Source organism: Papio anubis, chromosome 4, assembly GCF_008728515.1.
Source record: "Papio anubis isolate 15944 chromosome 4, Panubis1.0, whole genome shotgun sequence".
NCBI classification, from domain to species: domain Eukaryota; kingdom Metazoa; phylum Chordata; class Mammalia; order Primates; family Cercopithecidae; genus Papio; species Papio anubis.
The window spans coordinates 13,757,419-13,779,991 of NC_044979.1; the positions used below are offsets into that span (position 1 = coordinate 13,757,419).

At 37.3% G+C, this 22,573-nt stretch overlaps 1 long non-coding RNA gene and 2 pseudogenes across 1 annotated transcript; 1 reads left to right on the forward strand and 2 right to left on the reverse strand.

Moving 5' to 3' along the window:
• Positions 1–5,525: 5,525 nt before the first annotated feature.
• Positions 5,526–6,236, reverse strand: LOC108585198 (annotated as a pseudogene).
• Positions 6,237–6,264: 28 nt separating this feature from the next.
• On the forward strand, positions 6,265–7,525 carry LOC116274452. The gene is made up of 2 exons (XR_004183092.1): positions 6,265–6,349; positions 7,269–7,525. It is a non-coding gene; the product is annotated as an uncharacterized LOC116274452 (long non-coding RNA).
• Positions 7,526–9,872: 2,347 nt separating this feature from the next.
• Positions 9,873–12,659, reverse strand: LOC101023252 (annotated as a pseudogene).
• Positions 12,660–22,573: the final 9,914 nt, after the last annotated feature.

Sequence of the window (22,573 nt, forward strand, 5' to 3'; positions counted from 1 at the left end):
ATAAAACCACCAAAGAAAAAATATTGTAACAATATGACAGATAAAAGATATATTTTTTAACATACAGAAAACTCTTACAAACCAATAGGAAAAAACAAAAGTGTAATCAGAAATCCTGTGAAGAGCATAAAAATGTAACCACAAAAGGCAAACAGAAAGAAAAACAGAAATAGCTTATAAACATTTCAAACAATACTAAAACTCATGACATTAAATAAATGCAAGTTAAAACTAGAATCAGATTAACAAAAATTACCACTAGATTAGCAAACATTTTAGTTTGATATCATATAGCTTTTAAATGGCAGTAAGACTGAAGTATTCTCGTCAGCACTTTTAATGGTAAATTCAATTTAAATTACATTTATGTTCAATAGGTACTACCTATTTGGAGAGAAAATTACCAGTATTTATAAAAATGTTAAATTCATGTACCTGCCAATAAGTAAATATATATTATAAATTTCCAAAACAAAATCTTTTGCATAAAGAATGATTAACTAGAAACCTGATGGATCTAAGAACTATCAATAAATCAGCTTGATCAGAGCATAAACAGTCCTATAGAGCAGGGGCAAAACACAGATTGAAAACAAAGACAAGAATGCGATTGTGTAATGGAAGAAGAGCAGTATATTCCCTTCTCAGTTCCAAAATGTCTGGGAGGACCCGTAGTGCATTATCAGAACAAATACATTTGTACTAGATAGTCACTGAAGCACACAAAGTAGCAAGAACGCACAGATATTTCCTTCACTCCTTACAAATGCACCCTTTATGCCTAAAAAATAGCTGCTTCACTCTGAACACTCTCCTTCTCGCTTTCTTTCATGCCCCTTGAGCCTCCTCTACTGCCCGTCCTTGACCCTAGGGCTCCAGGCTCCATCTTCAAGGAGTTACATAAGAGGCTCTGCCGCTGTTCAATGGAAATTCAATGAATCACTAGATGGGATAGATACTTAAGAGTTAGAGCCATTGTAAAATATAAAACCTTTCTCTCTTGGCTGTCTTTCACAGCATAAGTCAGCTGCATTATTCTATTAAAAAGTTTGCATACTTATTCCAAAGGTGTATTCCTTGAATAAGGAAGGAATGAATACAGGGTCTGAAAGGAGAAGTGAAATTAAAGCTTATCTTGCCACACCATAGTCTGTGGAATGGAGTAAAATATATTAGAGACCAGATATTACTGTTATTTGGCTGCTTTGATATATTTCAGCTTCTTTTGCTCTAAAAAAAATAAAAAGTAAGTAAATAAAAATTTCACCTGGGCTCTGGAATGTTCGGTGAGATTCTTCCTATTAGTAACTGAGCCACGTGTTTACCATGGAAACGCTGGGAATAAAGGTAATTCTGGAATGCTATTCTCATGGCTGGTAGAGCAATGACTTGGGTGCTCTGGGAGCTGGATTACCATGGACTGCTGAGGAGTTGCCATGATTCCTTCCCACCTGGTAATAGCACTTCAAAAGCTGGTAAAGATGGAAAGTCAGGCCAGGATACAGCAAAGGACTAACTTCACCAAAGCTGACCTCCAAGGAAAAACTTCAAGTTCCAACAATTAAGACAATAGTGGAGTAAATTGGAAAGCTATTTCATTTTTTAAATGGGTGCTTTTATATAGATACTGAAGGAGAACAAGATATTTCAAAGCTTAAAGATTAAGTCTGCAGAGACCATGAATGATGGAATACTTGTGTGGGTTTTTTTTTTTTTTTTCCACTTCTGTAGATATAAAAATGCATGTACCCTTCAACTCACTAGAGTCATTTGATCTATTTCAGTATATTGTGCTTGACTAGAATCCAACATTCAGTTTTACGGCCAGCACTTCCAGGTAATTAATAAACCAAGTTTTTTTCTCTGAAAACATTTCTTTTAATACCCTGTCTATACATGCCAGGAACATAACAATTCAGGTTAAGGATACTAAGGATTATCAGACGGAAGAGTTCAGAGTCACCATGTCACCACATCAAGCCTTATGGTCTTTGGTTTTCTGTCAAACTGTATTTAGAATTCTCTTCCCAACTTCCTAGTCTGTTTGACTGATAGACACAGCTCATCATTCAAAAATTCAGCTAACAATGAAGTCCTGCCTGTTCCCTAGCCGTCATGCACAATAAACTGACAACAGTATTCTTTTTGCTGCCTTCTGTATCCAGGACAGTCTCTTATTATGGTATGTATTGAGACTTTTATTTCAGTGGCAACAACTCTACCAAATGTTAAGTGGTAATTATAGAAATAGAAAATGAATGTAATCACCCTCAGAAAAAAAGACTGGATGTGAAAAAATATATTGGTTTTTCTTTCTCAGTCTCTCATCTTGGCTCCTTATTCATTTCTGTTTGATTTTCTATCTTTGCAAACCAGTTTTGTCATTTTCTCCAGCCACATACTGTCATATGACTGCCACATAGCTCTTGTGTTTATTTATACGGTCTAGCAATATGCAAGGATTCATTAGCATTCAGAGCTCAACTCATACTGATAGAGAATGGTTGAAACTGCTAGAATTAGTGGGCCACAGGATGAACCAGTAATAGCTAACGGAGAAGATACGCAGCATGAGTGCCCAAACCCTTTGGATACGGAAAGTTGTCAGAAACATGGGCAACAACTTAAGCACCCCAAAATTGTTTACTACAATCTGTAATATCATCTTGAACTTATTTACCTAACTAACCTACATAGAAGGGAAATTCCCTGTGAGAAGGTACCATACAAGATCATTACCTTTTCACTATATAATGCTCAAACTGTGCCATGTAAGTGCCCAATATTGTTTGTTTATCTCTTTTGAATGAAACATTCATCAATGTGCAGATGGACTGACATTTTATCAAGATTTAAGAAACTTAGGTCCAAATTATAACCTTATATGGAATATTTGTAGGAGATGGGGCAAAATTGTATACAGTAGTGTTCATATGAAAGCATCTTTGTCCATGTTTTAAGCTATTAAATAGTATAGCAAAGTGATTTTTAAAATAGGCTTTGCATTCAAGCAGACTAGAATTTAAATAGGGATTCTGACACTTTATAAAATGTGAGCGTAGTTGCTTAACTACTAAACCGCAAATTCGTATATAAAATAAAAATGATAATGCTCCATAGGTTTATTTTAATATGAAAATGAGTGTATTAGAGTGTTTGATAAGTAAGTAAAAAATTCATACTCGACAATAGCAGTTTTTCTAAATTCCATCATAATTTCTTCATTTCTTTTTATCCTTACATAGCTCTAAAAATTAACTTTTCTAACAATGCCTATCATTTAGGCTAATTCCTGCTGACATTTGGGGAATTGTGTTAATCTAATCAAGAAACTGTTCAAATCTTAGGGTAAAATGGGTTGCTTCTGTAAAGATTTTCTTGGGACTGATATAATTTTTAGACATGGATTTTTTAATGATCTTACTGCAAACAAAAACCCGTTGAATTTTCTTGCTTTTACTTATTCTCACTTAATAAATCTATCAACAATTATAATAAATTACCATTTGTAAATATTTTCCTATTTCTCTGTTGATCATTTGAGCCACATCTCCTTTAATTCATGTCATTTAAAAAACCCTCTTCTTTCAAAATTATTTTTATAAATGCTACAGAATTGTATTTTCGCATTTGAAAAATGGAACTGAGAAAGGACTTCACTCTAAAATAAATTCCAGAAAAATTAAACAAGAAGAGAAGAATTCTAAATTGCTAGAAGATAAATTTAATATTTATCTATTTTTTAAAATAACTTTCTTAGCTTTGAAAAAAATATTGAATGAAATAATACAAAAATGTATAAAACTTAGACATAAAGACAAAATCATTTCTTTCTAGGTAATACATCACACAGCTATTTAGTGCATACTAAATTAAAATAAGCAAAAACATTTAAATCCCAAAAGTTGATTTGATAAAAAAAATCTTAAAGCAATAATTACCAAAAGAAAATGTAACATCAGTGAGTCTGTGTATAAAAATATACATATTTGAACTTATTTCTCCTACCTAACTGAAATTTTTTATCCTTTGATCAACATCAGCCAAATCACCCCGGCCCCAAGTAACCAACCACCTTCTCCTCTCTAGTTCTATGACATCAGCTTTTTTAGTTCACGTATGAGTGAGATCATGCAGTATCTGTCTTTCTATTGTACAACATGGAAACTGTAGTTAATAACAATATACTGTATTCTAGAAAAATTCTAGGAGAGTTAAGTTTTCTCACCACAAAAATGATAACTATTAGTGGTAATACATATGGTAATTAGCTAGATTTAGTCATTCCACAATGTATATACACGTTATAGCATTACGTTGTACACAATAAGTACATATAATTTTATCTGTCAAAGTAAAATAAAATCATAAATATATATTTAAAACAAAACTCATAACAAAGTTAGGAGGGAAAATGGCATAAAAATTTAGAAAGCAATCTACAACATGTTATTAAAATGGCTATACCTTCCCATCAATGTCTTTGTCATTTGGACTGCTATAACAAAAATGACGTAAACCGGGTGGCTTAAACAACAGAAATTTATTTCTCACAGTTCTGGAGACTGGAAAGTCCAAAGTCAAGGTGCCATTGTGGTTTCTGGTGAGGGTCCTCTTCCTGGTTACGTTTTCACATAGCAGAGAGAGAGCGTGGTGGGGGCCGGGGCAGGCAGGCAGTCTCCTGTGTCTCTTAGAAGGTCACTGATTCCATCATGAGGGCTTTATCCTCATGACCGCTTCCCAAAGGCCCTATCTCCAAATATCACCACACTGGGAATTAGTGTTTCAACATGTAAATTTTGGAGAGAAACAAACATTCAATCAATAGCCATCTAATATTTACATTTATCGATATCCTAAATATGCCATCCAAAAGTAAAAAGCCACATGCATAAAAACATTTAATAATATAATACGTGGATAATATGCAGTAATAGTACTGTGCACTATTATATGCAGTAGTGTATAATATAAAGAGCCAGACTATCTAACAACAGATTTTTCCTTAATAAAAATCATAAAACATGAAGCTATTAAAGTTACAAGTATAAAAACTACTTAGCAAAGTGAAAAATGTACACAACTGAAAAAAAAGATACGACAAGTTATACAGCATGATTATGTCTATATTGAAGTTATGTGTGACAGATAAGACCTAGATAAAAATATGGGGAATCTGAATATTTGATTAGAAAAGCATAACCATAAGTTAATTTTTTAAATTGACGTATGGATTTACAGTCTTGGTTTTTTTTTTTTCAAAGTAAATAAAAGGATGGACTTTAATCTTTATTTATAGGATGCCAAGAGACATGAAATTCCACGTAGAAATACAAAACCCATTCAGAGGACAAGCTTCATATGGCATATACATGTTGGAACTGTTCAAGTTTCACTGTAAAACATGCTACAATAACAAAACACATTTAAAAACAGTTCTTGGAGAAACAGCAACACAAACTTATACCAAACATAGGACACAACAACTGTATGCCTCAGCTTACACGATCTAAATGTTAAAGGTTGCAAGAGTCTCATTCTGAACATAGAGGGTTTAGCTTTCAGAGGTAGTTTCTGGCACATTTTGATCTTCCTCTTCCTCTACAGAAAAGTACTTCCCAATGAAGCTTAACGAAGTCTTATATACAAACTCATTTGCATGGTTTTGTAGAGCTTCAATTTTGTCTAAGCCTCCACATTCTTCAATCATTATACTAAGTTTCTCAGTTTCACCTAGTTTCTCAGCAACCTGAAAGATATTTGAAATGGCATCCAGAGTAACCAGAATAATTTTGGTATCTTTCACAGTTCAGGGGTTTGTCAACGGTTCTATTATGCCACAGTGAACAAGGTATACAATCTGTTCAACTGTTCCACCACTTGTAGAGTTGGTCACAGCCCCTACGGCTTCCTTTTGTGTCTTAAAATCTGTCTTAGGGAGAACACTGACTAATCTATGGTTCACAGCTTGCTGTATCTGGTCCTGAAGGCCAGCTATGATGGTTGACATAGTCTATGTAGCTTCCTTCTGAACATTAGTTTTAGGTTGGGAAAGATGGTAAGTGCTCCTTCATCAATAACAACCTGAGCCTGTCCATCTGTACCAGTGACAATATTCCCTATGGCTCTTAGTGCAGGAGTCACAATTGGCAATTCAGAGCAGGAGTCACAATTGGCAATTCAGAAGCTCCTAGAAGCTTCATGAGTTGGGTCACAACTTCTGTTTTCATGACCATGAATCTGGAGACTATGGATCTGGAGAAGATCCAGAATGGTCCAGGAACTACTGTCACTGAAGGATCTAATGGATTTTTGCCAGATTGTTCACTTTTGTCAGACCTTCAGTAAGGTAGGAATCAGCCCAGCATGTATCTACTAATACTTCTAGATTATTGTGATGAAGGAGCCAAACTAAAGTAGGAAGAATTTTCTCAACAGCACCTAATGGGGCTGCAGAATTCTGTTGCAACAAAGGTTTGTAAGTGTCCGGGTGAGATTACATAAGTAACCACATGCTAAAGATAACATATCAGGAACTGTAAGAGCCAATAGTGGGTCAGCTATAATGCCTCATTTCTGTACTGTCTTTTCCCTTGTTCTTGAATCTGTTCAGTTGGGCAGCTGGTGAATTCACATTCTTGTTGGTGAACATGGTTATGAGACAAAGGGAGAAAGCTGTTCAGCAGGCCCAGGCTTCCACGGGAGGCAATGCAGGGCTCGCTGGCTGTAGGGCAACTGTGCTCAAAACTTCCACCTTGGGTCAGCCGGAAGACTGTGTGTCTTCATTATACATTGTGCCATGATAATATTTTTTAACGAAATAATAGCTAAACTTACAGGGTTTTTGCTTGGTAGGTTTCTCGAAGTTTGATAAGACAGTATGTGTGGCTAGGGTTGCCAGATTTAACTAATAAAAACAGAGGACTCCCAGATAAATTTGAATTTTAGTTGAACAGCGAATGCTTTTTTACTATAAGTACTTTCCATTCAATATCTGGCACATAATTTTACTACAAAAGCATTCACTGTATGTCTGAAATTCAAATCGGGATGGGTGTTGTGCAATTTATCTGACAATCATGCTTGTGCCATTTAGGACCTCATAGCTACTCCAAACATTCACCATTCATATTAATGGTGCATAGTTATGCCCCAGTATGCATGGGATGAAGGTGATGGGAAGATTTAACACTCATTGGAAGAAGCAACCTTGGCTTTTACCAAATAAAAATATGTTCAACTTTTTATTGTCACAATACGTATTTTAGGAAATCCTGATTTGATCCATGAGGGCCAGAAACGAAAACATTCTGAAACAAAATTAAGAGAAGAATAAAGAATGAGACAATGAAAACTGAGATCATGGGAGATAACAGGAACTGACATTTTCCCAAGTTTTCAAGCCCAGGTCAACTGCGTGAAACTGGTCTACAGCATACATCCTGAGAAAGCCCCAGTAACAGGTCCTTGTATTGTACACTTTGTACTTTCAAAAGACCCAACTAAATAAAACATTTGGAGAAGATCCAGAATGGTCCAGGAACTACTGTCACTGAAGGATCTAATGGATTTTTGCCAGATTGTTCACTTTTGTCAACGTGTGTTCATGGTCGTCTATGGATAAACTATGTTGCCTAAAGGGCAGTACATAGCTGCTTCTAGATTGTAGATTTATTAGCTAATAAAATGCTTCATTGAATTTTTATATCCATTTTCTTCTTGATATATTGCAATTCACAGCATCTTTAGTCACAGGTGTGAATGGCCTAGGCAAATAGGTCAGATGCAGCAAGAATCCTAAAGCTATAGTCAGCCTGTGGTATTGAAAACCTAGAAAGAATACTGGAGCTTAGAGAACAAAGAAAGAGTGAAGGAAGGTGAGTGAAGAGAGGTAGACAGGGACTAAAATTCCCGAGAAGTGTTGGATACTCAGAGAACTGCAATGGGTAGCCCCTGTGGAAATGCAGAGGAAGGACTACTATAATCTGGTTTGGGGCAGGTGACTTTGTTTTATTTTTATTAATTAGAAGTGGCTTTAATAGACCCCTCATTCCTATGTGGGTCTATTATGATCCTATACACGATCCTATACATGATCATTGCGATGTATAGGGGCTACAGATCAACTTTTGTAAAAATGGAGTCAAGAGGTTTTTGGCGGCCGGGCGCGGTGGCTCAAGCCTGTAATCCCAGCACTTTGGGAGGCCGAGACGGGCGGATCACAAGGTCAGGAGATCGAGACCATCCTGGCTAACCCGGTGAAACCCTGTCTCTACTAAAAAATACAAAAAACTAGCCGGGCAAGGTGGCGGGCACCTGTAGTCCCAGCTACTCGGGAGGCTGAGGCAGGAGAATGGCGTGAACCCGGGAGGCAGAGTTGCAGTGAGCTGAGATCCGGCCACTGCACTCCAGTTTGGGCGACAGAACGAGACTCTGTCTCAAAAAAAAAAAAAAAAGGGTTTTGGCAGATGTCCTTGAACATTCAACTGGCTTGTATGGAATCACCTTATACAATATAACTCAATCTGTTAAGTAGGCCAACATTTTTTGCAAACAATATATTTCTGAACCCAAACTAAGATAATTTAACTACTTAACTACTGCAATAGTCTCTTAATTTAAGTGGTATTTCTGTTTCTTCTTTTGATTTCCTGCCATCCAGTTAACACCCAGGACTCAGCATAACATTTAGAGTATAAATCAATCAGATCATATAATGCCCCTGCTTAAACTTTCCAAGGATACTTCTGAGCTTCTGATCAGGATGTGAACTGGAAAGAACATGGCTCCCATTCTTTCAACACAAAAAAGCTAAGCAAACTGCAAGTTCACAGCTTTGAATCTATGAAGAGTAGAAAGAAAGTCATTTCTATTACTAGCCTTAAAACTTATTTAGCTCAGTTCTATGTCCTACATAAAATGTCCAGCTCCCAACAAAAAAATATGAGGCCCATAAAAAGGCAATATGGAACAACACATTGACAAAGACAAAGCAATCAACAGAACCACACTCAGATATGACATGGACGTTGATGTTATCTGACAGGAATTTTAAATTATTATGACTAATTTGTTCATGGCTACAAAATGTTCTTTTGAATTCAAGATCAGATGGGAAATCCCAGAGAGTGAAATAGAAGGGGCCAGGTGCGGTGGCTCACACTTGTAATCCCAGTACTTTGGGAGGCTGAGGCGGGCAGATCACGAGGTCAGGAGTTCAAGACCAGTTGGCCAACACAGTGAAACCCCATCTCTACTAAAAATACAAAAAAAAAAAAAAAATTAGCTGGGTGTGGTGGCAGGCACCTGTAATCCCAGCTACTCAGGAGGCTGAGGCAGGAGAATTACTTGAACCCGGGAGGTGGAGGTTGCAATGAGACAAGATTGCACCACTGCACTCCAGCCTGGGCCACAGAGCTAGACTCCGTCTCAAAAAAAAAAAAAAGAAAAGAAAAGAAGGAAAAGGAAGGAAGGAAGGGAGTGGGGAGGCAGGGAAGGGTAGTAGAAATGCTGGAAATGAAACAGTAATTGCAATGAAGATTTTGTACACATGACACAGTGAGAATAAAATTGGTAACCTGAAGATAAGTCAATAGAAATCACATTTCTTTAAAAGGATGTTTAAAAACTCTCAAAACTCAACAATAAGAAAGCAACAAACCTGATAAAAATGAGTAAAGAGTTGAGCCTTCAGCAAAGGAGATATACAGATGGCAAATAAGCATATAAAAAGATGCTTAATATCATTAATGCAAATTAAAACCACAATTAGACACAACCAGACATTTTTAAAATTTATTTTGTTAGAAACAAGCTTTAATTGTATCATGTGAAACTTGTGACATTTTAAAATTGTACAAGTATTTTGACATCTGCCTCCCACATTTTGTGTCTTAAAATGATGGCAAAATACCCACCAATCACAGGATTGATGGGTTTAATGAGTTTAACCCTCAGTTCCTGTTTGCAGCACCCAATATTCCTTTGAAAACAGACCTGGCAGTGGCCAACAGTGAATTTCTGCCCCCAATACTAACAGAGTTGAAAAGTTCAGGTTCTCTTGAGTGTTATGTTGCAGTGGCATTTGTCCAGAATTGGTACCTTCCCATACTTGGGGTACTTCAAATGTACCAGTGAAAATAGCATTTTCGTCTTCAAGGGAAAGAAAGAAAATCACTTCAAAGCCCAGCAGATCTGTCTGTGAGGCCTTTCCTCCTGCCCCATCCCTTCAGGCTTTTTTATTTTTTATTTTTATTTTTTTTGCAGTGGAGCAAGAGAGACCAATAGCTAACCTGAGTTACAAAAAGCAAGACGGTGATGGCCATAAAGGGAGTGACCAGGAGCAAGTGGAACACTCCTTTACCTCCCACGTCAAATGGATGTGCTTCACAGAAACACAGAAACACACACAAACACAGAAACACACACAAACACAGAAACACACACACACGCGCGCGCGCAAAACAAATCCACAAAATACAACAGCTAGAATTATGAAATTCATTCATCCAAGGGTAGTAGATGGCATGAAGGAAAGGTGGGGAGTGGGGGTAAATGGCACAAGAAGAAAAACAAAGTATTCAAATCAGTCCAGGCACAGGGACTGGCAAATGCTAGAAAATAACTGCAGAAAAACCTGTTCCTTTCAGACACGTGATGGTGTTAAAAATCCACACACCGGTGTCAGGAAGATTCTGCCTTATGTGCACCAGAGACAAAAATTCTGATTCCTCAGAAAGAAGGGAATACACAGAAGAACCTTGGCAGAGTGAGGTCTGCCTTCCCTGGCAGGGGGAAGTGAATACAGCCTCCCTCCTATCTCACCCATGCCCTTTGCATGTCAGTAGCCTTCAGTTTGGCAGATGATGGATGCAGTGAAGGGAACTGCCCTAAACAGGTTAAGCTGCTAGGGGCAGACTGCAGGTAGACTGTCCTGTAAGAGTCTGTTGCTTATCAAGATCACCAAGGGCAAGAGGCACAACTGGAAGAGGTACGCTGTGCCAGGGGTCTTGGCTTCATTGGCACTGATAAAGAACAAGGATAGAGGAATAAAGGAAGAAGGATAGAGAAGAGGCAGCCACTGATAATACGGCTGCACTGTTAATGAAGGCTGCATTGCCACGAGAAAAGCCAAGGGCAAACCAAACCCAAAATAGTAAGACCAATTCTTTTCTATGTTAGACAACTGCTGGTGCGCTCCAATTCCTTTATTGAACCAACAATATTTGAAGCAGCACAGTGCATAGAGAAGAGACATATGCAGGAGACTAACCAGCTGAACAACAAGATGGATGGGAAAGAGACTCACAAACACTCCTCGATTGAGGAAAAGAGCCTGCAGCAAAAGGTTGGAGAGCAAGTCAGCAATTACTTTGCAGACACTAGGAAATGGGTGAGGCTTCCTCACTGGTTTCTCAAATGCCAGATCAGCTATATCTTGAAACCCAATGGCATTCACAACTTTGCTAGGCACAAACAAGGAAGCACCCAATGAGCACTGAAGATTGATATGAGGAAGAATTCTAGCCATGACCGAGCATCTCCATGTCGTCATAGATCACCAATAATTCAGGGTGTCACTGACCAAAGCAGAAGAATAAACACTCAATAAAACAGGAGGAGACTAGACCAGAACACTCCACCATTCCAAGTGCAACACCAAAAAGTTCTACTAACAATACATGACTCACTCTCTCACTCTTACTCTATATTCTTGGCTCTTCTCTGTGCCAGGACACTACTTGCCCTTCTTCAGTGCTGCTTCTCTCCCTTTTGCTGGATTCAAGCATGGAGTTTGGAGACTGTAAAAGTACCCTAGATGGAATATTTTATTCCCCTGCCAAGGTCCTGGAGAAAGGTTTTAACACTGTCAGGCATCTCTTCACCACCCAAACTATCAACTACACAGAGGAGACAGAAGTACCCCAAAATCTGTCACTATGAAGGATCCATAGCTCCACTGCCATAGCTCTGGCCAGGCCCCTCACCCATGGCAGACTTGATCGGCTCCTCAGCACACAGCCGCCCCCACTCTACTGGGCTGCTCCCAGGGCAGGGGCCACATAGGGCTGCTGTCAGGCATTTTTTAAATAGTTAAAAAGAAAATTTAAAATTTAGCGACATCATGTTACTTAGAAGGATACAGAGCAACTGGAAATCTCATACATTGCTGGTAGAAATGCAAAATGTTACAGCATCCTTGGAAAATAGTTTGGCAGTTTTTAATAAAGTTAGACACATGCCTTTGATACATCCCAACAACCTTACTTCCAGATAATTACTCAAGAGAAATAAAAGCTATATTTATGCAAATACCTTTATATATTTATAGAGGTTTTTATTTTTAAAGTCTAAAAATGAGACAACGCATATGTTCTTCAAATGGTAAACTGATAAACTTTAGCAAACCCATTCAACAAGAGGTTGCTCAGGAATAAAAAGAAATGAGCTTGACTCACATGACATAGGTGAATCTCAAATGCATTAAGCCAAGTAAAAGAAACCATATCCAAAAAGCTACATATCATACAGTTCCATTCTATATGACTTATTATAGGATGGGAAACACATCATAGGTTATATTAGTTCATTCTCACACTGCTATTAAGAAATATCCAAGACTGGGTAATTTATAAAGAAAAGAGGTTGAATTGACTCACAGTTCCACACGACTGGAGAGGCCTCAGGAAACTTACAATCATAGCAGAAGGCATCTCTTCACAGGGCAGCAGGAGAGAGAATGAGTGCCAAAAGAAGGGGGAAGTCCCTTATAAAACCATCAGATTTCATGAGAACTCACTCACTATCACAAGAACAGCATGGGGGAAACCTGGCTCCATGATTCAATTGTCTCCACCTGGTCCTACCCTTGACACATGGGGATTATTATAATTCAAGGTGAGATTTGGGTGGGAACACAGAGGCAAACCATATCATAGGGAGTTAGGGATTGGCAGAGAAGGAAGAGTTGAGTACAAATGCATAGCATGAGAGACTTGGTGATGAGGAAACCCATATTCATCTGTTCTCACAATGCTAATAAAGACATACCTGAAACCGGGTAATTTATAAACGAAAGAGGTTTAATTGACTCACAGTTCCACATGGCTAGGGAGGCCTCACAATCATGGTGGAAGAGCAATGGACATCTTACATGGCAGCAGGCAAGAGAGAGCTTGTGCAAGGGAACTCCCCTTTATAAAACCTCAGATTTCATGAGAGCTATTCACTATCATGAGAACTGCACAGGAAAGACCTGCCCCCATGATTCAATTACCTCCCACTGGGTCTTTCCCACAACACATGGAAATTCTGGGAGCTGCAATTCAAGATGAGATCTGGGTGGGAACACAGCCAAACCATATCAAAACTATTCTATTTTATGACTGTGGTGGTCAATACATGACTTCATGCATTTGCCAAAATCTGTATAACTATACCCCATAAACAGCGTATTTTACCATATCAGATTTTTTAAAAACCTTTGCAACAGCCTGTATAACCATTAAAATTGAAGCCTGTTTCCATATCCTGTACAGTTTTGCAAAATATTTCTTCTACCTCAAATTGCTCACTCATTCCATTGCTTACTATGCTACAGCAATACAGTTCTTAGTAAACAAAGTAACTTCAACCCTCATGTTATTGCACTTGCCATCAAATTCCTAGAATATCCTTTTCCCCAGGTCGTTATTTTGTTAACTCCTTCTTATCCTTCACATCTCAACTTCAATGTCAACTATCAGACACGCACCCTTAACAGCCAATCTTATATTACCTTCGTTCTATCATATTGCCTTGCTTAGTTACTTCACAATTTCCAGAACCTAAAATTATTTTATTTATGTTTTTACTTATTTGTTACATGTTCCCATCTCTAGAATACAAGCTCCATGGAGTGAGGTGTCATTTTTCTCCTTTTCAAAAACAGTAAAATCCCCAGGCATATAACAGCCAAGTGATAAGTATTTGATAAATGAATGACTGAATTTTAAAACTATTATGTTAAGTGTTCTGAGACAATCCCTCCAAATTTCTCCCAGGCAACACTAGACTTTTACAAAAAGGAAGAAAATAAATGGCTTGTATGCAACTATAGTATTTCTACAACAAAGTGGATTATGAATTAATTGGTCAAATAATTTGTAAAAGAGGCTATTGAGCATGATCAAAAATCTCCATGGTGCCCTTAAGGTCCAGAATTCTGTTATAATTTTGTTTGAACACAGATTCATTCATTATTAGACTTCAGTAGTGGTTACCTAAGAAAAAGTATACTCAGAGACAGATTACTTTTTATCTCAAAAAATAGTAATACTGACAGTCATCAAGATGGCTGACTAGAGGTGCCCAGCACTCTTCTCTCCTGAAAAAAAAGACCAAAATTGCAAGTAGATAACCACATGTCCAATAGCATAAGCAAAATCACTGGGATTCAGCAGAGAAGTAACAGTGACCCGGAGGCATGGAAACTTGAGATTGCACCATAAAGAGAGAAGCAAACCAGATGGTCAGGATCAGTTAAGAGCCAGGAAAGACTCCCCATTGCAGGAAAAATATACATGAGAGATCCCCAATGGTCCACCTTCCCACCACAGATGCTTGTAATCCTAACTACAGGTGAGCCCCTCAAACCTCCCATACCCTATGCCTACAGGCAGCACAATTATGTTATCCCTGCAAGGGAATTCATACTTCATCTTATCCACCACCAGCACCCAATTTGCTGCCCAGCATTACTTTCAGAGTGGAGCCAACACCAGACTATATCCTGCCTGGAGCCCAATAACTCCTACATCTCCATATCCTTGGGGCCCCATCAACATTCTCCCACATCTGCCCAGAGGGCTGCAGCATCACACCAGCTGGACCTAGAGGTGGGCCATGTCTCTGACACCCAAGCCCATGCAACACCCTACAACACAGGGAATAGACAGTCCAGCACATCGTGGAGGCTGCTCCTAAGACATAGGGAGCCAAAGCACATGCTCCTTATAGCCTGAGAGCCACCTGCCCAAGCCTCCACAACAGTGATCCTGCCCCCACCCCAGCAGCCATTGTATACCCAATCACACTGCCTGGGTACCTAAAACCTAGTCCACCTTGCCTCCCACAATTACTACCAACACCCACATACTTCACCAAGAGGCCCAAAGACCTCTACTACCACGGCCGATACATGTGTGCACCTCCTGAGATGGCTCAAAGATAAGCCTTCTTGGGTCACCACTGTTACTATTGGCACCCACACACACTACCTTGGAACTCAAGGACCAGCCTACCAGGTGTCCCCATGTCATCACCACTGACACCTGCATGCTCTGCCCAGGGTCCGAAGGAGTAGCCCAAGGAACAGACAAGCCAGACTATGGCTGCCACTGCCCGTGCCTGTGCACCACACCCAGGGTGCTGAGGACTAGCCAGCATAGGTTCTGTTGTCACTACCACCAGTGCCCACACACCCAATTTAGGGGCCCAAGAACTAGCCCACCCAGAGTCCTCCCATCACAGCCAATACCCACACAAACTATTTAGGGACCTGAGGACTGATTCATCTGGGGCTCACCCAGGCCACCCAGGGACCTGAGGACTGGCCTGACTGGCACCCCAGTTTCCAGCAAAGTCTCACCACAGCCTGCACAAATAACGACAACCACTAGGGAATTCACAGACACCACTGACGTTAATTACAGCCAAAGAAATCATATGGAGATTATACTCTGGCACCCACTCAGAACCTAAGCCAAAGTACCCTAACCAACAGGCACTACAGATACACCAACAAGAAATCATATTTCCCTATGAAAACTACTCCATAAAATTAGAAAATGCTACAGTTACACCAGATGCATAGATATCAACATAAACATCAACAAGAAACATGAAAAAGCAAGTAAACACAACACCTCCAGAGGAACACAATAATTCTTCAATAACAGACCCCAAAAGACATCTATAAAATACCTTAAAAGGAACTCAAAATAATAATATTAAGGAAACATAGTAAGATACAAGTAAACACAGATGGACAATACAAAGAAATCAAGAAACTGATTTGTGATCTGAAAGAGAAATTTAACCAAAAAAAAGATATGAGAAAAGAAACAAAGAGAAATCTTAGAATGAAATAATTCAATGAATGAAATGAAATGTATAATCAAGACCTTTAACAACAGACTATATTAAGAAGAAAAAAACAGTTTCTAACCTTGAAGATAGGTCTTTTGAAAATTACCCAATGTAAAAAATAAAAAACAAAAGAGTGAAAAAGAATGAAGAAGGCTGGGCATAGTGGCTTACACCTGTAATCGTAACACTTTGGGAAGCCAAGACTGGAGGATCACTTGAGCTCATGAGTTTGAGACCAGCCTGGAAAAACATAGCAAGACTTCATCTCTACTAAAATTTTAAAAAATTAACTAGGCATGGTGGTGCATGACTGTGATCCCAGCTACCTGGGGATAGGGGACTGAGGCAGAAGGATTGCTTGAGCCTGGGAGGTCAACACTGCAATCAGTCATGATTGTGACACTGTGTGAGAGAGAGAGATTCTGTCTAAAAATAATTAATAAATAATAATAATAAGGCCTACATGACATACAGGACAACATCAAGCAAATAAACATTCAAATTTTGTAGAGAGAGAAGAAACAGGAGAAGACATAGAAAACCTATTTAATGAAATAATAGCTAAAAGTTTTCCAAGTCTTTTGAGAAATACAGACATCCAGATACAGGAAGTTCAAAATTATCCAAATAAATTTAACTCCAAAATTCCTCTCCAAGGCAAATTATAGCCATGTTATCAAAGTCAAAGACAAATAAATAATTACAAAGCCAGCAAGAGAAAATCATCAAGTCACATATAAGGGAATTTCCATCGCATTAGCAGTAGATTTCTCAGCAGAAACTATATAGGCCAGGAAAGAATGAGATGATATAGTCAAAGTGATGAAAGAAAAAAAAAATGGCTGTCAAGAATAGTATACTCAGCAAAGCTATTCTTCAGAAATGAAAGAGAATGAGTCTCTATCAGACAAACAAAAACTGAGAGACTTCGTCACCACTAGACCAGCCCTACAAGAAATGCTTAAGCAAGTCCTACAACTGAAAGCAAAAGGATGATATATACCATCATGAAAACACATGAAAGTATAAATAAAACTCACAGGTAAAGCAAATACACAATTATGGAAGCAAAAGGAATTAAACCTTATCACTACAGAAAACCACCAAATCCCAAAATAAATAATAGGAGAAGATGAAAAAACATAAGGATATGCAAAACAATCAGAAGCTATCTAACAAAATGACAAGAGCCACTCCTCACCAATCTATAACAACCTTGAATGTAAATAGTTTAAAACCTCAATTAAAAGCTATAGGCCGAATGAATGAATCAAAAAAGATCCAACTATATGCTGCCTACAAGAAACTCACTTCACCTGTAAAGATACATAGACTGAAAGTGAAGGAATGAAAAAGGATTGTCCATGCAATGGAAATCAAAAGCATGCAAGAATAGCTACACTTTGATAAAATAGGCTTTAAGTAAAAACAAATAAAAAGAGACAAACGGGATTATTATATAACATAAAGGAATCAATTTAGCTGGAGGATATAACAATTGTAAATATATATACTCGATACAGAGCACCAAGATATATAAAGCAAGTATTATTAAAGGTAAAGAGAGACATAGACCTTAATACAATAATCATTGGGAACTTCAACACCTCACTTTTAGAATTGGACAAATCATCCAGTTGGCCAATTAACAAAGAAACATAGATTTAAACTGCATGATAAGCAAAATGGATCTAATAGACATTTACAGAACATTTTATCCAAAAACTACAAAATACATATTCTTCTCATCAGCATGTGAAATGTTCTGCTGGATGAACTACATGCAAGACCACAGAACAAATATCAATAAATTAATTAAAAATTTTATTAAGTATCTTCTTAGACCATAATGGAATATGACTAGAAATTAGTAACAAGAGGAACTCTGGAAACTGTGCAAATACATGGAAATTTAAAAACATGCCCCTGAATGACCAAAGGGCCAATTAAAAAATTTAAAGGGAAATCAAAAAGTTTCTTGAAAAAGATGAAATTGGAAACAACATACCAAAACGTATGGGACACAACAAAAATAGTACTAAGGGAATTTTACAGCAATAAATCCATACATTAAAAATTAGAAAAACTTCAAATAAAGAATTTAATGATGCATTTTGAAGAACTAGAAAAGTGAAAACAATAAAAACCCAAAATTAGTAGCAGAAATAAATAATAAAGAATAAACTAGAACTAAGCAAAATAGAAACTAATAAAATACAAAAGTCAACAAACAAAATGTTTTTTAAAAGATAAACAAAACTGAAAAACCATTAGCTAGATGAAGAATAATAGAAGACACAAAATTAAATCAGAAATAAACAAGGAGACATTACAACTGATGCCACAAAAATACAAGGAATCATTAGAGACTATTATGAATAAATATGCCAACAATTGAGAAATCCTAGAGGTAATGGATATATTCCTGGACACATACAACCTAGCAAGATTAAACCAGGAAGAAAGAGAAAACCTGAGCAGACCAATAATGAGTAACGGGATTGAATTAGTCATAAAATGCGTCACAACACATTAAAGCTGAGACCCGGATAGTTTTCCTGCTGAATTCTACCAAATTTTTAAAGAACACCAACTCTTCTCAAACTATACCAAAAAATTAAAGAGGAGGGATTTCTTCCTAACTCATTCTACAAGGCCAGCATAACCCTGATACCAAAACCAGACAAGGACAGAATTTAAAAAAAAAGAAATAAGAAAGAAAGAAAACCACAGGCTAAAATCCCTGATCAACATACATGCAAAAGTCCTCAACAGAATACTAGCAAACCAAACAAGACATCAAAAACATAATATACCATGATCAAGCAGGATTTACCTTAGGAATGTGAGGATGGTTCAACATATACAAATCAATAAGTATGATACATTACACCAACAAAATGAAGGACAAAAACCATCTGATGATTTCAATAGATAAAGAAAAGAGCATTTGATAAAATTCAACATTCCTTCATGATCAAAATTCTCAACAAAGTAGGTATAGAAGGAACACATCTCAACATAATAGAGGCCATATATGACAAACTCACAGCTAACATCATACTGAATGGGGAAAAGCTAAAAGCCTTTCCTCTAAGAACTAGAGCAAGACAAGGATGCCTACCTTTCATTGGTCTTCATCAACATAAGAGCAATTAGGCAAGAGAAAGAAAGAAAGGGCATCCATCTGAAAAGAGGAAGTCAAATTGTCCCTTGCAGATATGATCTTATATAGAGAAAACCTAGACTGTAGCAATACACTTTTAGGACTGACAAATGAATTCAGGAAAGTTGCAACACACAAAATCAACATACAAAAACTGGTAGCATTTCTATACACCAATGACAAACTAGCTGAAAAAAAGAACAAGAAAGCAATCTCATTCACAATAACTAAAAATAATAATAATAATAAAATAGCCATGAATAAAATTAACCAGGAAGGCGAAAGACCTCTACAAGGAAAACTACAAAACATTGGTGAAAGAAATTGAAGGGGACACATATAGAAAGACATTCCATGTTCATGGATTAGAAGAAAACTGTTGTTATAAAGATCCTATCACCCAAAGCATCTACATATTCAATGCAATTCCTATCAAAATACTAATGACTTATTCACAAAAATAGAAAAAAATCATAAAATTTATATGAAAACACAAAAGACCCTAAACAGTCAAAGCAATACTGAGCAAAAAGCTGGAGGCAAAACAATGCCAAAATTATACCAAAATAAACTACAAATATACAAAGTTAGGCCAAAATATACTACAAAGCTACAATAACCAAAATAGCATGGTATTGACATAAAATCAAACACATAGAATGGAACAGAATAGATAACCCAGAAATAAATCCACGTACTTACAGCCAACTGATTTATTTTTTTGAGACAGGAGCTCACTCTGTCACCCAGGCTGGAGTACAATGGTGCAAAAACCATTCATTGCAGCCTCAATCTCCTGGGCTCAAGCAATCCTCCTACCTCAGCTGCCCATGTAGTATAGTTCATTGGTCATTTTTTTGTTTTTGTTGGGACCACAGGCTTGCACCACCACGCCCAGCTGATTTTACTATTTTTTGTAGAAATTGAGTCTCACTTTGTTGTCCAGGCTGGTCTTAAACTTCTGGGCTCAAGAAATCCACCTGCCTCATTCTCCCAAAGTGCTAGGATTACAGGTGTGAGCCATGGTGCCTCACTAGCCAACTCTTTTTTGACAAAAGCACCAAGAACATATCCTAGGGAAAGAAAATCCTGTCCAATAAATGGTGCTGGGAAAATAGGATCTCCATATACAGAAGAATGAAACAAGACCTTTATCTCTCACCTTATTTTTTAAAATCTAGTTAAAATGGGCTGAAGACAAACATAAGACCCTAAACTATATAACTACCAGAAGAAAACATAGGAGAAATGCTTCAGAACACTGATATAGGCAAAGATGTTATGAGTAAGATTTCAGAAGCATAGGCAACAAAAACAAAAAATTGACCAATGAAATTATATCTAACTAAAACCTTTTGCACAGCAAAGGAAGCAGTCAACAGACTGAAGAAACAACCTGTAGAATGAGAGAAAGTATTTGCAAACTATTCAACCAACAAGGGACTAATATCCAAAATATTCAAAAACTCAACAGCAACAACATAACAAATGATTTAATTAAAAATGGACAAAGGATCTGAATAGAAACTTCTCCAAAAAAGACATACAAATGAAAATGCAACATATGAAAAAATGCTCAATATTACTAATAATTAGGCAAATGCAAATCAAAACCACAGTGGAATACTATCTTGCTCCAGTTAGAAAGACAACTGTCAAAAAGACAAAATATAACAAGTGCTAGCAAGGATGCAAAGAAAAGGGAACTCATACACTGTTGGTGGGAATGTAAATTAATATAGCCATTACGGAAAACAGCGTGGCATTTTCTCAAACGACTAAAAATAGAACTACCATATGATCCAGCAACCCCACTGCTGGGTATTTATCCAAAGGAAAAGAAATTAGTACATTGAAGAGATGTCTTCACTCTCATGTTTATTGCAGCTCTATTCACAATAGCTAAGGTTTGGAATCAACCCAAATGTCTATCAACAGATGAACAGATAAATAAAATGTGGTGCATCCAGGCTTATCCATGTTGTTGTAAATGACAAGATGTCATTTTTTATAGCTGAGCAATATTCCATTTTGTGTGTGTGTGTGTGTGTGTGTATATAGTGTATTGTGTATATATAGTGTATATATTACAGTGTATATATACACAATGTATATATATACACACACACATTGTATATGCCCATGTAGTATAATTCATTGGTCATTTTTTGTTTTGTTGGGACCACAGGCTTGCACCACCACTCCAGCTGATTTTACTATTTTGTAGAAATTGAGTCTCACTTTGTCCAGGCTGGTCTTAAACTTGGCTTCAAGAACCACCTGCCCCATTCCTCCCAAGTGCTAGGATTACAGGTGCGAGGGCAATGTATGTATGTGTGTGTGTGTGTGTGTATATATAATGTGTGTATATATATACAGTGTATATATACAATGTATATATATTACATTAATACAATGTATGTATTAAATATCACTGTGTTCTGAAGTTCATTAAAAGACAGTCTTTAGAACTAGAAAGGTTTTTTGTTACAAAGTCAATGTTTTCAGACGAAGCAAAATCTCTCATTTCTTCTAAGAAAACCTGGTTTACCTTTTATTTAAAATATTAAAACAATTAGGAAGTGTGTGTGCGGTGAAACCCATCTCTACTAAAATTACAAAAAATTAGCCGGATGTGGTGGCAGGCGCCTGTATTCCCAGCTACTCAGTAGGCTGAGGCAGGAGGAGAATCTCTTGCACCTGTGAGGCAGAGGTTGCAGTGAACCGAGATCGTGTCACTGCACTCCAGCCTGGGCAACAGAGCAAGACTCCATCTCAGAAGACAAAAAAAAAAAAAAAAAGGTGTGTATGTATGAAAAAGCAAGCAATACAAGTCTGAAGTGGAATAAAAGTAAAAAATTATAGAATATGGCTTTTCTAATCGAACATAGTTTATCTTGAAAGTGACTCCTTGAGGTAAAGCAATTTTAATTAGTGGAGAATGAGTTGGTAGATGGAGACTATTTTAGGAATTCTGCAAATGTTCTGAGTATTTTCAAGGCCCTTTATATCCCAGTGACACTGTTTTGCTTATCATTATTATAGCTAGTATTTGAGAACATATGAACATATGACTTTTCTTTTTCTCATTATAATGCACTTCTCTGTCATAATTCTTAGGCTTAACAATTGTGTTGTTATTCTTTGATCACAATTGAAGAGAGAAAGAGGAAGGTGATTATAGATTTTCATGAGGCATGAGGCAAGAGTGTAAAGGCGCAAAAAAAATGAGAGTAAAGACTACAGGGTGAGTATGAGAAAGTGACTGTTATACAAGTA